The sequence below is a fragment of the Acanthochromis polyacanthus genome, chromosome 15 (genome assembly GCF_021347895.1).
Source record: "Acanthochromis polyacanthus isolate Apoly-LR-REF ecotype Palm Island chromosome 15, KAUST_Apoly_ChrSc, whole genome shotgun sequence".
NCBI lineage: Eukaryota > Metazoa > Chordata > Actinopteri > Pomacentridae > Acanthochromis > Acanthochromis polyacanthus.
The window spans coordinates 7,509,630-7,527,057 of NC_067127.1; the positions used below are offsets into that span (position 1 = coordinate 7,509,630).

The 17,428-nt window shown below is 41.3% G+C and overlaps 1 long non-coding RNA gene across 1 annotated transcript; it reads right to left on the bottom strand.

Annotated features, from left to right (window-relative positions):
- Nucleotides 1–1,542: 1,542 nt before the first annotated feature.
- LOC127537592 (uncharacterized) lies at nucleotides 1,543–7,695 on the bottom strand. The gene is made up of 4 exons (XR_007947313.1): nucleotides 7,471–7,695; nucleotides 6,998–7,195; nucleotides 3,320–3,398; nucleotides 1,543–2,313 (listed from the first exon to the last, which is right to left on the bottom strand). It is a non-coding gene; the product is annotated as an uncharacterized LOC127537592 (long non-coding RNA).
- Nucleotides 7,696–17,428: the final 9,733 nt, after the last annotated feature.

Consider the following 17,428-nt stretch of genomic DNA (forward strand, 5'->3'; position numbering starts at 1 on the left):
ACCAAACGCCACGCCGAGAAGTCCTCTCTTCATGGCCTGCTGGTTCATAACCGTTTTGGCAGCACAAGTTTGGCAGTTTGAGGTAGATGGTTTTAATGTTGCGGCCGAACTATAATACAGGATGTGCAATATAGTGCTCTCTTGTTGTTAAACTACAGCCAGGCCGCACTTGTTAATTCAGGTGAGCAATAAGACTGAAAACTGAGAAACAGATTATATTTGGTGGAGTGAAAGAGAAACGAGATGCAACGTTGGCGATAAAGTCAGCTTTAGAGGTGTTGGTAAGCATAGAGCCGGAGAAGCTGTTTTCTCAAGCTAATATAAGCTGACTGATAGCAATATGTAGCTGCTTATTTACTCTGCAAACAGAATTGAGAATTTCAATTCAATTCAATTTTATTTATATATTACAGATCAAATTGTCTCAAGACGCTTTACAGAACCCATATGCCTGAACTGTTTGCAAGAAAACAAGCACTGCGAGTCTAATCCTTTAATATGAATGTTTAGTCTTCTTGCCACCTCTAGAAGCTGAAACATGGAATACAACATGCAAAATGTCACGTCTGCTGATCATCATACCACTTCAGTTCCATAAGGACTACTACGTTGTATTAATCATCCCTTTTAACACTAGAATCTCTCACAGAGGAAATTCCTATGTGGCTTTAACAAATCATATTTCCTAATGCAGCTTTCATATAACCTTGAGCTCATTCTAACATAAATACTGGGAGATTACAGAGGAAGATTCTTCAAATTACTAGAAGCTATTTTGCAGCTCCATATTAATATACGCAGTTGCCATTTTTCCCTTTATATTCTACATAGAAGTTTAGGAAGTCAGAGCAGGATGAATAAAAGTGTTTCCACTTTATTTAAATCTGCAGCTGAATCCAGTACCTGCTGATACCGGTTGGGATTTATTTTAAACAATGTAAATGTACAGCAGGAGAAGTGTGGAGGGTATGTGCGGATCTATTAACAATGCATGAGGTATAAATCGAAAGGTGAGAAGCAGAGTGAAAAAAAACATGGTCTTAAGACCACCTTGGCACATTCAGCTTGCTCTTACGCCTCGGAAATGTGATCTTATCTACAATAGCTTTCGAAATATACGAGCCACTGAGAGGAATATACAGATCAATTGGCATAGGTACTTTAGATTTTCACTTCTGAATCAAGGTGATGAAATTCATACCTGGGCCAGGATTGAAAGTGTTCTGCCTGCGCCTGAAACTGCTCCGAGCGGAGAAGCCTGCCTCATCTGCATTCCCCTTCTGCCTGCCAGCCTTTGTGTTGGAGGGACTTGGCCCTCTGAATGTCAATATTCCCAAAGTAGCGCTGTGGTGCTGCGTGTCTGCAGCCTCAGTCTTGCTGTTAACACCATGAGCGGATGCTGTTTGCTCGACCTTGCGGCCCCAGTGCTTTGATAGAGGGTCTCTGCAGCGACCCGAAGTAGTCTCTCGGCCATTGCGTTTGTTGCTGCCCAACAGGACTGCTCTGGTTCTCCTGTAACCCTCATTTGTTTTGGTTGGTTTGTTATCTGTGGAGGATCTCCGGCAGGATGAGGCACTAAGGCGAACGGACAAAGCAGACCTATATAAAGTGGGCTGACCTGCTCTTCTTCCCTCCAGTTCGTCAAGAGAAATACAAAGTGACTTGTCCAAAAACACAACGGAGCTGGAGCACCTCAGAGGCACCTCATGATGGATACAAGATCGGTAAGAAGGCTGTGAGGAAAACAGGTTCATTACTGAGCCACCTTTCACTTCCTGCTTTCTGCCCTCGTCTGTGCAGCTCACTCTGCATTGTACAAGATGTGCTTTCCTCTTTCCTGGATCTCTCACTGCCAATCCATCAGCTGGTGAGTAGGCCTGTCTGAACTCATTTGGCTTCAAGACAGTAGGATTCTGTCGGCTCAGGTCCGGTTGGGAGTTGGAGACTCTCATGGTGGGTATGGATACAGTTCTTTTTCCAAAGGTTTCTGGTAGTTCTGGAAGAGTTGATACATTCACAGGCCGTGTTGGAGTAGATGGACACAAAAACTCCTGCAAGACAGAAGGTGATGGTTGGACCTTCCGGCCTGTGATGGTTAAGGAAGAAAATGCTGCCTGTGCACTCTTTCCCTGGGACAGTTGCAGTCTTGAACAAGTTGGAAACTCCACTGAAGGATCCACTATCTGCAGTCTGAGAGTAGGCGGACTGTGTTATTGCTCTAAGAGACACACTCTCCTTCGCCTCTTGCCCCCACCACACACCCCATGACAGGACATTCCTGTGCAGTGAAGCGGTGATGTCTTTACTTGAGGGCTATGAAAAGACAGAGAAAAGAAAAGAAAAAAAAGCTTCATATCAGAGTTGTGCTCCGAGTGTGCAATTGAGTCTTCTACAAACTGAAAGATTGTGAAACTGAAATGAAACCAAGACAGACTGCAAATACAAAGATATTAGCTCCCATAATGTGATTGGTGAGACTTATTCTCTGCTCTCCGGCTCGACTTATTTCGTTAGCTGTTGCTGTTGCCATGACAATGTGTCACTTGATGGACAGCATGTGGGGACAAATTATCCATGACATTTAAAATGAACAATCCAGATTTGTCCTCTGAAAAATGAAACACAACACAACACAACAAAAACAAAACAAAGCAGTTTGTCTGCTCTATTTTTGTTTCTCACTTCAGTAAACAAAAAAAGAAAAAAGAAAAAAGAACAGATACGTGAATTAAACCCACTTTCCTGCCTCTTTTGTAAGAATATCTTGCTGGTTAACATTTTCCTACTCTCTGTGTTTGAAGGGCAAACAATAAAACATCTTCCTCAAACAACTCTTTTGTTGACTCATATCCCCAAGACCCAAATACCCGGAGAGTTTCACACAAATATAATTTAGCTTAATGAATGACTTTGCCTCTTGCTTGATTGCTGCTGTAAACCAGAGAAAATGGAAATCTGAGGACATCATCTAATTAGATCAGAGATCCAACATTATACAGTTAGGGGGAAACTGCATTTTGTTAGATAGTCAGACGTGGATTTTTTTCTTGCAGAATATGGATTTTTTGTTGACAGGGATGCCAGTGTAGTAGATTCCTGGCTCAAATCATTTTTACAAACATTTTAAAAAACATTTAAATATCTATTTCTCTGTATTTCTTCTCCCCTCAGGCAAAACCATTTGCATATTTAAGTTAAAAAAACCCAACAAAATAGCAAAAGCACATGAGTGCGGCAGTGTGTCCAGTCAGAATTTGTCGGTAACTCTCCAGGTCATGAGACCTTGGGCCAACAGATAAGTACGCCCAAAGCTGTTTACCTCATTGATGTCGAAAGGCTTGGGAATCTCCAGCTGTGGAAACCCACTGACATTGACCGGCTGTCTTTCACTTTTTCATCTGTCAGTTCCCGACAGAAAGAAAAGCATTAGTGCGGCACTGCTTCTGATTTTAACTAGGCTGCATGACATAAAAAAGAAGTCCACTTCAAAGGCACACTCCTCAACATGAAACACAATTACCAGACTTACCTACTCATCACAAAAGTACACCTATCTTGTCACAGAATATAATATTTCTGCTAGCACTTCAATATTGCATTATGCTCTCCACTTTATCACTCCATCATTTATTCCATGCTCAGAGCCATGTTCATTCCCACCTATCAGCACCTAAAGAAAAATCTCTCCCTCTCTGGCACTCTGCTGCTCGGCTCGGCTGATGATGACTCTCCTAACGTGGTTATCTGCCGTGCTTGCCTGGCATATTTTTGGATAATTCCTTAACAGCGCACAATAGCTTAAATGTTTAGGCCTTTTGTTTCAGCACGCAAAGGAATCGGCTTATCAACTCATTTTATTCAGCACTGAACATAATTTAGTTTTTTAATCATGATACACCAAGTGCAGTGTTCTCCATTCAGCTTGTACAAAGCCCAATGTAGTTATTACAGTCAATAAAAGCGAGATTATAACAAAATGGAGGAATAATTTACTGTTTAAATGAACTTGTCAAGCATGCAGAGTGTTCGTTCAGCATTATACAGCATCACAGGGAGAGCTTGCACATTTAAGCCATGTTATTGGCCTATGAAGATGTTTGCATGAACGCTGCAGTGCATACAGTACAGCAAAGTAATTATGTCTACCCCGTGTGCTCCACTTTGAGGTGAATCACATGGGACGGGAGCAAGAGCTTGAACAACAACACTGAAATGGAAATTTATACATTCACTGTTTCACACAAATTTTCCTTTGATTTATTGTTTCTCTTCTCCACCAGCAAGTGTAATCGGAGGAGCAAGAACATTTTTACGATGTTATGCCCTTCAAAAATAGAGCTGGGGAGGACTTTGTTTTTGTGAGGGTATATGAGCAGACATCCTCAAGGACAAGTGGCTCGAACATGAAACATAACTATCTCAAATGAACTCCCAAACAATGGATCCAAAGGGTGACAACTGTCCCTCAGCTAGAGACGGATTATTTTTGACATTAAACAGCATATGACAGCAAAAGAGTACTACATTTATCTGTACTTTGCAAAATAGTGCATGCATTATGTGCATTAATGAGTTTAATATATATCTATGTACAGTTTTCCATTGTTGGAGAAACATCTGGAATGCAGATTACGTACAGCACTCAGGTCATCACTGGATGGTTTGGTGAATAAGAAAATTTTGCAAATTACATGCAGTAGCCTTCATCAGAAATCTAAGTGTCGGAATATGTTTCAAAAAATGGTGTTCATCTGAAGCTGCTGTGGTCGAGAAAATACCAAAATCAAGTGATCAAATTAAGCTATATGGACATGTTCCTTTGTGGTCTATCAAGTTAATTTAGCCACTAAATACACCTTTCTGCTGCTGTAAATATTTGCCAGACTAGACAGCAGTTGGAAATCCACAACAACACCATTTGAGTCTTTTATAGGTGTAATAGGGACAAGCATGTTTAGGTGAATTCAATATTCCCTGATAGTTCTTGAACACACCACCACAAAATTGGGCTGACTCCTCCCATGGTCCAGCCTCTAACTGAGAGTATTTCAGGTACTTTTGGCATCATGGCTGCCCTTTGTTTCTGCTTCCTGGTTACCACATGGACACCTCTCTGTGACTCTGAGGGAGGTGATAAAGCTGAGATTGTTTTAGGGCTGTTGGCTGTTTTAAAGATTTGCTTGCACAATGGACAGACGTTTGTTTGTGATAATCTCCTGTCAACCGCATCGAATTGGTGCTTGTTTGGTTGAGGTTTGCAACGCATAACTTTTAACTGTCTCCACTCGGCAGGCATCTTAGTGATGATCCTTGGCGGTTATTGGGGCAAACAAGAATTCTCTAAAAAACATTAACGGTCGGAGAGCTACAACAGCAGTTTCATTGGTCACTGCATGGGACATAAAAAATGTACAGAATCAGTTAAATCTGACAGAAAATGCTTAAATATTTGGTGGTTTTGCTCCAAAAGAGGGTTTGAAAGGCATTTTACCCAGCTGATTATGCTTCTTCTACAAAAGTGCAGTTTCATGAAATTTTCCTTGCATCAGTGCAGCAACACAACTAGCGTGATATCGTATAGAGAGTTGACTTTTTGGGGAAAGATGTGGAACTTGTGTCGTAACTGCCATGTTTAGGGTTAAAGAAGTCTCCCATAGATTTCTATTTAGGATTCTTTTCTTATAACATCTCTGTTTATGTTTATTGAAATCTAAAGTGCAAAAGTGTCTCACAAAGTATACTTTTTTGAGCAAATGAAAACATTTTTGTGGTTAGATTTTGAAAGATTGACAACAATTTGGCATGATAGGGTTGTTTCTGGTCTTGTCATGGGGTTTGTTGAGATAAAATACAGAATACACCCGGCCTTATCCTTTAAAAATGAACCACATGCACCCACCAATGGGTTTGTTTGAGATGGAGACAAAAATGTGTGAGAAAAAACAGAAACGGGTTGTGTGTTTGTGAGCAACTGAGTGACGGCACACAAACAGCGAACAGGGTTTGTGCTTGGCAGATGCAACTATATGCTTATTGTTGCATGTGTGGAAACCAGTGATTGAGTAAACCGTTGTACTCCTGACAGTGCCAGGAACATAGATGGAGGCCGTGGGACCTACAGCTGGTTAGGAAGCAGACGGGCTGTGCAGAGCTGTGGCTATGTGAGAGATAAACCCATCATAGCAGCACAGTGTTGAAATGAGGCTCACTGAGGGAACTCTTGGACAAAATGCTGGTATTCTGGTGGGTTGTATGTGCTGGCATTAGCCGAGGTTATTTTTTGTCATGGACTCGTGTTATTATCCAAGCCTTTTATTACATGCACACAGAGTCTTTCCTTTGCACACTGAACCCTTTCTTTTTGGACCCCCCCCCCGACACACACACACACACACACACACACACACACACACACACACACTTACAAGAACTACCTAAGGATCTTGAAATCGCCACAGGTATGAAAAATAGTCACCTTCATGTTCAGGCTCTTAAGTCAAATTGCTTTCTGAACACGTATGGCCTATAGATCAATGAGTCTTGGATTACAAGGATGACGCAGAAGCTACATGAAGTACGTGCTTCTTGTATTGAGCTGCTGCAGTTAGGCAGCAGTTTCTGTATTAAGGCAGTTTGTCACTAAGAGTCCAGCACGCTGTGACTGGAATGTGGTCACATGGAGCATAATCTGTTCAAAGTCACAGTAGGAAAACACACCAGTTATGTCAAGGCTTATTTATGGGTATTTTATCCCATCTAAAAGAGTAAAAACAACCTGTTAATGTTCTAGAGATTAACTATGATGTAAAACATGAACATCTATTTGTCCCTTTTGGTAGATTGTCCTCACATCTTACGACAACATTCATTCCTATTTTTTTCTTTCAGAAAGTGTAATTTTGACATGCTGTAGCAGGTAAAAGCAGACCAAATTGTTAGAAACTAGCCTGAACTGTAGCATCCAACAATTACTGTACATATAGTGGAGACTTCTTACCTGCAAAGCAGAGTGTCAAGACTAAGGCATTAACTTTTTCCCCTCTTGTTGGAACAGATAAAACCGCTTCTTCCAGCAAACTTCAGCCACGCGAGCTGTCCTGAGCTCAGTCAGGAGTATAACGGATGAGTGCAGTCATCAGGTAGCTGTGGTCTTTTCTCAAGCTCCAGTGGGAGCTCCTCTCAGCTGACAAGGCCTCTAGAAGAGAAGTGAAAAAACCCATCAACTGACTCAATATGTTAATACAAATTACTCTGTGAGCCCAAGTTAGTCTGCCGGAGAGTAAAGAAGCTGAGTGTGCAAGGGAAAGAGAAGGCAAGTCCTTGGTAGAAGTTTAACAGCGTTGGCTCTGGTGGACACGCTTGAGTGAATCTTGATATTTCTCAGTTAATTCATTCTACACACACGCCCCTGGTTCAGTTGTGCTGGTTAAAAAACAGCCCACAGGGATTCTCTGGAGCCCCCAGCAGTACCTTAAGGCCTCCTTCATTCGAGTAGAGTCCTCCAGGCAGGCAGCTCGAGCGAGGCTGTCCTTCTCTCCTCCTCCGTCCCCAGGGCTCGGGCTCAGGTAGCAGAACAGGTGACTGGCTCTCAGGTTTCAGGACTTGCATAATAGGTCCCCACTGCACAAGTTATTAATGGAGTCGGAGGCTCTCAACAGCCCCTGCAGTCGCCTGCCTAACGCAGCAAAGAAAGAAAGAAAATAGTATATTTAAAGATAGGGGAAAAGTACAGCTGTTTTTACTCTTTCTCTGTGCTTCCTCAAACCAATACTTTCTGGAGATGTTTTCCCACAGCTTATTTGAAATGTCACATACATCTTCTTGCAATAGTTAAACCGGGATGTGGACAAAAGAACAGAGCGCGAAGGCAAAACTATAAATAAATGTCTAGATTCGGTGCAACACTGAAAGTGCTGAATATTCAACTTATTGTTTCTCCTCTTTTTATGAAACGTAGCCAAAGTAGGTTGGCATTAAAATCACAGTAAAGTACAGTAAGTTTACACTTTCTCTGTGATGAATTGCCCAGTTACTCAACTAAAACTGCAAAAACATTGAGGAATATTTCACTCTTGTCACCACTCATGACCCAGTGGTTATGCTGATATGAATGTTGAATGAAGCGAGGTGATGATCAATGGCTTGTATCTCCTGCTATTAATCTGAGCCCTATGCTGCAACATTATTAAACATTTGTAAATATGGGTTTGCACGGCGATCATTTTATAATCACACAGATGAGATGGGATCATTTTTTTTATTACCACCTGGCTCAAGGCTGGCACCAAAAGGAGAGGCCACACATGAGGCAAAAAGTAATTTGTTGAACCTGAATAACCAAATTAATTACGGGGTGAGCGAGTCGGTTGTGTGCGTGCAGTGAATGGATGATTGTTGGTCTATTTGTGGTTTGCAAAGTACAACAAGCCAACCAGACAAAGCAGCAGAGGAGAGAGGTAGACGGTCCAGAGGGGCAGTCCAGCCCAGATGTTGCATTTGCTAACAAATGAGCCTCCCGGTAACTTTGTCTCATTCACTTCCGTGTTGACCTTTTTTAGATTTGTAAAGGTATATTTCATTTTGGCAACGATTCTTTCACCTGGAAATTGCTTGAATGCTCGTTTCACAGACACTAATCCATCACTGCATCCAGCTGAGTCGAGTCTTTTTTAAAAAATCCTCTTTGTTCCTCTGCTTGTCTCAACTTTTTAAATCATTTGTACTCCCCTCTGACTTTCCTGGACACACCCAACAAGATGTTTAAAAAGAACACACACACATAAAAGTTGCTGTTTAAGTGAAGTATCCTCGCTTTCACAACTCTGAGAAATAACCTGAAAAAAACTGTGAGATGGGGTTTTCTCACTTTGCCTCCAGATATGTGCAGGGGGGAGTCTGTTCCAAGCTAATCCCATTAAAATTCTTATGTTGTACAGTATGTCCACCCCGAGTCTTCCAGCCATGTCACTTTTCATTTGATTGCTACCGTTTCAAGTTTCAGTGGGATTTGCAGAATCAATACTGAACTCTAAGGCCATGCTGTGTTCATTACACAAAACCTAAGCAATCTCTCCTCCCTCTTAGCCTGTATAGGATCGGAAAGATGTGGATATTGTGCTAAAGCTCTCTTCAGCCTTGTAATGTTAGCTTTCCCAGTGGCATAGATGGATTTATTCATAATAGGTTTGCTGCAAAGCCACTGCTTGGAGGAATTCTAATGCAAATCTGGATCATAAGGTACAAACAACATGAATTCTAACTGCATAATCAGTGAAGATCAGCTTTTTAATTGCTGGAATGTGGCCTCTTTTTTGCCTCAAGTCGTTCTGTTCTTGGTGGCCAAATTGGACTGGAATGACAAGCGTTAAGTTCTAAATGCAGCCTTATGTATGAGTGGATATTTAATGAGTTTGTGGGAATTCGGCTTCTGCCAGCACTGAATTTTAAAGCAGAATTTTCCTTCAGACCTCATTATATCACTTGTAAAAAGATTTTCCAAACACTTGATTGGTTGTGAAACCTGTCAAGGCCGTTTATTAAAAGCACTGCATTCAGCGACTGATGTCCGGTCCAAGGTTCCCATGTTTGTCTTGTACAGAACATTCTGGAGCTTGTGTGCTGTGTCTCCTAGAAATTAAGGTACTGTACACTTGGCTGGGCTCATCTTTTCACTGTCAATTCTTTGTTTGGGCATCATCATCATGACTTGGGCTGCTTTAAATTCAAATTTAAAAAGCTCAATTTGCATATTCATCTTCATGTTTTAGCAGCACATTGTCTGCTAATGCAATGTTGATTTCATATGCAGTTCCATCACAATTATGGCCGGGCTGACCGTGCACTGAAGAGGGTGTCCTTCAGTGGCTCTCGAAGTGCTTTCTTTAGGCAGAGGGCTGGATATAGGATGTATGTAACCCTCATTAAAATGATGCCTCTGAACATAACTCGGGCAGAGATTATGTTTACCAACAATGTACCTGGGGAAAATGATTTTGAATATATAAATGTAATTTCCTGGTATTTGAGGTGTGACAGTTAGCCATAGGTCAGGATTCTGACTTCTGTTTGCAGTAGAACTTATCCTGTATGTGTTCATGTATTAAAATACCGTGGGAGTGTTGCGTTTGTGTCTAAGGAGAGTTCTGTGCTTAAATCTTGCCTTTTAAAGTCGGGGGAAACACAAATTAGCAGAAAAGTCAGCTGTCTCTTGGCATCTTTTGTGTTGATTTTCTGATGAAATCTGAAGAGGAAGCAGCTGGAATTTGATTAACTTGATTTCACAATAATTTGCCTGATTTTTGCAATTATGCCAAAGTAAACACAGAAGCAGCAAAGTGGCAGCGAGTAGCATGACGGCAGCCCTGGATCATGAGGATGCTGATGGCACCGCCGCTAATGAAATGTGAAGAAGATCTCATTTCTAATGTTTGATTTAGTAAGTTTGTAAAGTTATTTGTTTTGCTAAGTTTATTTTAAAAAAAAATAACATTGTTGCTGTAAAACTCTACATTGGTGGACGTTAGAAAATTGCAAGCTTCAGCTCACCAAAGAGAATAACCTAATCACCTAACTGAGGTGATATACCCTTGATATAACTTTAAGGGGCAGAACATTTGAAATAAAATGGTCTGATTCTTTAAAAATGAAAGCACCCCATCAGGAAGCTGCCATCAGGTTACTGCAAAACAAGTGGAATTTGAATGGTCTTAAATGCGTAGCTGTCAGACGCTGCTATGAAAACCTACAGTACGCCCGGAGCTCGGTAATTATGTTGTCATCTCTGAGCAAGAATCCCATGACTAAAGTTTAACAGAGTGGACCAGATACGAGCCATAAGCAACTACAACTTGTTTGTGTTTTTGAGAGTGGCATTATTCATATGTTTAGAACAAATTTTTTAAACATCACGAGATCTGCTTTGTGAGAAAATTAGCCATGTTTCCAGCTTCACCACTAATTGGTTTCAGAATTTATTTGTTGTCGCCTGGAAGGATCACGATGGGAGGTTGCTGATGAGACGAGACGGAGGCTGCTGAACTGAATCAGGTGGTGCAATCCAGCTGCTCGTTGAGAATCGCTGATCTCCCAAATACACAGACACAATGATCATTATGATCCAATTTAGATGCGGCAAAAATCAGACTAGAAGTTCATTAATATTTATCTTTAAAGCACATCTAAGGTCAGCCATTTGGTGATGCAGCAATGTGAATATGAATGATGCTGCTTTCTTACAGTCTGAGCCATGTATATGTCAGGGTAGAGACTGCGATAGAGTTGGAGTTTCTACCAGCAGAGATTGCGATTGGAGTCTCTACCAGTAGAGATTGCGATTGGAGTCTCTACCAGTAGAATTGGAGTTTCTACCAGTAGAGATTGCGATTGGAGTCTCTACCAGTAGAAACTCCAATCCTACCAGTAGAGATGGAACATTAAATCTGACCCCTGCCCTGACCCCTGACCCTAACCTTAAAAGTCTAACCTTAGCCCTGACAAATCTCTACTGGTAGGATTGGAGTTTCTATTGGTAGAGATTGCGATCGCAGTCTCTACTGGTAGAGACTCCAATCGCAATCTCTACTGGTAGAAACTCCAACTCTACCAAATCGCAGTCTGTACCCTGACATATACGTCTAAGAGACAACCGCTGGGTTACTCCTCATGTCATGATTTAAACTGGGTCAAGACAAAATCTAGCTCTGCTGTCTCGTCTGTTTGGTTGCTATTGCTGAATGCAGCATGATATGTATAAATGATATTTTGCTATAGTTTGTGTTCAAGTGAATCTCATTTGAAGCCTGACAAGAGCAGTTCCTGTACTGTGGTGTGCTTCAAGTCAAGAATTTACATTTTCTTTTTTTTCTACCTTATGTGCAAATGCAATAAGAGGGAGCAAAAATAAATACTATATCAACCATTATAAAAACATTTTGCAGTGGTTCATGAGGAAATACCCCAAAATACTCCCCAAAAAGCTCTGTCTCAGAGTTAGAAATCCAGAAGATTCTAGATCTGTGTGGACAGTCCTTGACTCATGGCGAAATCAATACCGGTGGGATGTGATCCCCCCCCTCCCTGTTTTAGGACAAGCAGCCACGCTTTGAGAGATGACTGCTTTGCACCCACATCCCAAAGAATTTCAAAAATCTCACAAAGTGATGATAAAAGCATGATTACTTTTTCTCAGTATTTAAGAGAGAGAATGGGGCTTCTCCTTGGCAAAAGTCTTAATTGAAAAAGTTCATTTAGACCATTAAGGTGATCTTTCACATCTGAAGGAGCTGCCAACGATTCCTCCAAGGTTTTTCTTTTTTTAACAAAAGATTAATGTTAAGAATCCAAAAGACCAAGAGTGCAGCCAAATGAGCTACTCCAGAAAATCCTGCTTCCTTCACTTTAACGTTCCTCAAAAACAGAAGTAAAGTGATTTCAGGTGTATCATGCAGAGACTATTAGATGCTACTCTGGATCATGTAGTAACATTTACATGAGTGTGCCATTAGTGAATCAGTGGTAAATGATGCCCATGGCTGTCTTTTCATGCAGTCGATGTTCATTGTTGATGGTATCGAAGCAGGACTCTTGTGAGGTTTTTGATGCAGAAGATTTTTCCTTTAGGTTTACCGATATAATGAGAGCCAGCAGATTGCTTTACTGCTCTTCCTGCGCCGCACACTGTGGGAAGGCTGAACCACTTGGGGAGCCATCTGTGTATGGATTGATTATTTTAGCCCAACAGATAATGAGTGTCAATTGAGAACCCTATGGAGGAACAGTTGCTTTCCTGAAATCAACTTTCTGTTTGGCTCTCTGTCTCCCTCTAGCAAAATATTGATTAGAAGCCACTGTGTCTATTGCTGTTTGCATCCCCCCTCTCCTGTGGGTTGTTAGTGTGAATTTGTGCATGTAGATGGTCAGCGCCCACTCACACAAGATTGCTTTCCCCACTTTGTTCACTTGACCCTGTTGTGTGTATTTGCTAGTACAGCAGGTCTGTGTATGAGATGTTCATATACCGCTCAGAGCGCCGCTGTAGTAAAATGGCTCGGTGCGTTTCAGCAGGTTCAATCAGCAGATGAAACGGTGACAATAAATTTGAAACCATCAGTTTATGACAGAAACTTTTGATGCATTATAAGATCCAACCAAAATGTTCTAATAGTCTTCATTTCTGATTTGTATCATCATATTGCAAATCAAAGCAATAGCATCACGTAATGTGTAGATAGAACCAGCTTGTGAAAAGGAAAAAGGAAAAAAAAAAAAAAAGATTTGTGAATGAATTACATTTTTAAGGCGTAAATGGTGCAAGCGTGGTGAGAAATTGAAGCTTTCTTGATAAGTGCCCGTCCTGCAGGAGAAAAGAAAAAGCAAGCGCTCTTTCTTCAGGCATCTGAGAGTACTTTGGAAGATTAATACTTGGATACCAGCTATCAAGAAGACATGCTTGATAGATTTTACACATTGCTGCACTATTCACCACTTTAGTATAAAACCTGATGGTATAAATACAGCTCATTGGCTCTCCATTGTGTATCATTCTTGACAAAACGGTATGATGCAGGAGAAGTTTCTTTTCTTCTGACTGAGAGGCAGGGAGGAGATGTGCTACGATGCTGCACTGACCTGAAAACCCTGACAGGTTCGACCTCCTGAACTTTCATGGTGAGAAACAAACATTTTTAAAAAAAAATACACTTATTGTATTTGGCTTTGGCATCACCGTGATGTGATTGCATCCCAGCTTTGGCCTCAGAAAAAGTCACAATCAATACTTCTGTACTTCAGACAGCTTATCGATTCAAATCAGTAACTCATCACACATTGAGGGAATCGCCACCATTTGTACAGTCATTTCTATCTGTGCGCTCCATGTCATTTAACACCACCTGGTATTATTTACGCATTTGTTTTCTCTCCTTGTGATGTTTGATTTTGTCCATTGTACTCTGTGCTAAGAGCTCATTAACTAGTTCTACAGTAGTTGCTTTAACTTGGCAGATTAGAAACGGTCCACCTCCTCTACTCCGCAGTGAGATCGAGCGTTTGTTGTTAACACAGATAAGAAGCGTGACACCGTGAGCAGCGGACAGGTTTGGCTATGCCAGCTATAAGTGCGTTTTTGAATTGGCTCGATGGAGGCTGCTTGTTCCACGCCTCACCTCCAGCAGTCATGCTTACAGCTTGTAGGAGGGGGAACTCTGCACACCCACACATCCAGAAACACCTCAACCCTGCCGCCAATTCCGTGGCTCATTGTCAGTGTTGTGTCGAATCCAAAGATAAATCTATAAACGGTTGCATTAGATAATTGCTAATAATGCAGTAAAACAGACGATCCACTTTTGCTATTAGTTTTTATAAAGAGCGAGTTTGCACGGTGATGCATATTACATGAGAACAGCTTTGAGTTTGACATTTTCCTTTGCATGTTATGTTCATATGCAGCATGCATTTGCATTATGCACTTCAACTATCTCACAAACAGCAAAACAAAACAATAATAATTGCTGGTGTCATGCACTGGTAAGCTCTCTGATATCCACTCAAACAAAGTGGGAACGTTCATGAAATGTGAAATGCATTATTGTTGCTTTGCTCATTGGAGATTTTCGTACATTTTGCTCAGCAGTCGGTGCCGGGCAAGAAGCTCTTCCAAATATGAGAAAGCGAGTGTGTGCACACCAGAGCCAAGGCTGCACAGTCCTGTAGATTTGTTGTCGTAATAATAAGAAAATGAGCAGGAAGTGCAGTGTTTGGAGAAAAAAAAATGCGTAAAAAGGCCTAAAATCCCTGCATTATTAAGAAACAATATATAAAAAATTACAGAATCTCACATAAAAAGCAGTCACTTTTATTTTCATGGGCCAGGGCCAAACCAAATCCAACTTACATCAAGGCCGAGTTGTATTTTTTATTTTTTTTTGTAGTTACTCTAACTAGTGGCAAACGGGACCATAAACATGCTGCAACCTCAGTGGCAGAAGTAATTACACTGAAGGTACAGGGGAGGCAGGAGAGCTCAAAATCAGTTTGTCAGCTGTAATAAGATCTTGCTCCCACTGAGAAGAAGTAATCTACTGGAAACTGATGTGACTGATGAACCTCCAAACAAACCACCATGCCAGTGAATTCATCATGTTATACAGTGAATTATTCCAGCATTATTGCAGTGATCACAGAGGTTACAGTCTGTCATAACTCGGCTAGTTTATTCAGTGATATCACAGTGTGTATTACTTATGACACAGAAGACATTTAGTGGTGCAGTTAAGTAGGTTATAATTGCTTCTTTGTCAGACCTGAATCCTAATTAAATCAATGTTTAAAGTACAATCATGGGGCGAAATTTTAAATGAAAGATTTTTATTGAATAATGTATTTAATTGGGCTGTTGCGCAACTCTTAAACAACATTCCTGCAAAGGTCAGTGGCGATGTTTATACTGTATACTTCTTCTTTCAAATTTCATGTCACAACCCGTTTCTGGTTTTTTAGGTTGACCAGCCTGGACCTGCAATAATGAGGTCAAAGACAGACTTTGGAGAGTCAGGACAAGATGACTTTTTAATATTCAGAAAAGCACAGCAGTAATTGCTTCACCGCTTCTCTCCTTTTGAAGCCCTAAAACAGATTGCACATTGTGGCTATGATAGCAATCAGCTAATCATGATCGCCTCAGCCATAATGCAGATCATGCTGACAGAGGTTCCACAAATTAAAAGATAGCTGAACGTGCAGTGTAACATGATAAACATGCATAAGGGGACCATCTGTCCATATGGTTGGCAATTACATTAGAGCTCCAGCTCTTAAACGGTGACAGTGTGGGAAATGATGTGTTTTATAATTTGCTAAGAGTGCATATTAAAGAGTTGTACTGGTTCTGAGGAATAGGAAGGTCAAGAGCATCATTACCACGGTGTGACTGTAATGAAACAAAGAGTAGAAAAGTCCAGAATCGATAAGAAGGAGGTTATGCTTTATTTTACTTATTACTCATGTGATTGAATGCAAGGATGATCAAGACATAAGGTGATTGATAATCAAAGTACAGACAGTTTGATGTAAGCCGTAATCAGTAAAAAACATGAGCTTGTTGTGTGTGCAGTCTCTAATCTTGCTTTGCAGGGGTGAAGTGATTCCTATGAGAGCGATAATGACAAAACATCTGTTGTGACAGAGGAGAGCGGACCAGCGCAGCACTGGAGGGGGCAGCCAGCCTAGATAGCTATCCACACTGTTAGAGTATAAGAAGACTGGGCCAGGAACAGGTAGCAGTCTGATTCCATCCGAACTGACTGAACACTTGTTGTTTGTTAGGGACAGAGGATTCAGGCCCAGAGCTCTGTATAGCACATTCAATTTTGCTGTAATAAATACTTTTGATTCTAAGAAGAAGCCTCCTGACTACTCCATCAAAAGAACTGGGCAGAAATAGCCTTACACATATTCTGTTGGCTTGTTTAAATTGTAGAATAGGCTGATTTCCAACAACAGAGTGAAAGAGAGCAATGGAACGACACTCTGTTCATGGCAGGTAGACGTCCCCTGTGGCCAGAATGTTTGAATGCTACAATCTACTATAGCCAAAGATGTTTTTCTCGAGAAAAACTTGTTTGAGTTGACAAACTTCAGATTTAGGGTTTCACTGGCCTCGTTTGGATCACCTCATATGCATTCCTGACACATCCTGTCTGCCGCCGTGCACTGAGGGTTTAATGTGTTTTGTGCACAAGTGCAGAAAGCCCTCCCATGTGTGCACAACACAACGAGCCTTTCCTCGGAGGCGACTGTGATCCAAGTGAATGAGACTCGTTAGAGTGAATGTGTCATGTGGCAAATTGTGACAATTGTTTTGCACCGGGAACAGTTGCCCCTGTCCTGGCAGCGGCACACAGGACGGCCATCTGCAGCCCACATGTCAGAGAGCAGCAGCCAACACGGAGGCAGATAATTGGTGAGGTAAGAGGGCTGGAACAGGAGCTGGGGGTCTAAAGCTACTGAAATCAATTTGCAAGTGCTGGACTAACAAGAGTCACATTTTTGTGCATGTGTGCACACCCACAAATGCGGAGAATGTGAGCACATTACCATTTACATATCCTCCATGCATTCTACAGCATAGGGGGAAAACCCTTTAGATATATTCACAGACTGTGAAGGTCTGTGAGTTATTCATGGCCTGAGGGGGGCCATCATTCTTATACATTTCACTGCACCATTTGCTTCCATTTAACATCATTCATGTGATGCAATGACAAAAGTCAATACGTAAAAAGAAATGAAGCCCCTGTTGCAGCATGGCTGTTGACTCGGACAGTTTTCAATTTACATGTGTAGCAAAGTGTTATGTATGATGCTTTTGCATTTAGGTAAGCATGGAGCATGTATTTTGTGCTGGTTTAGAATAACAAACCATGAAGAT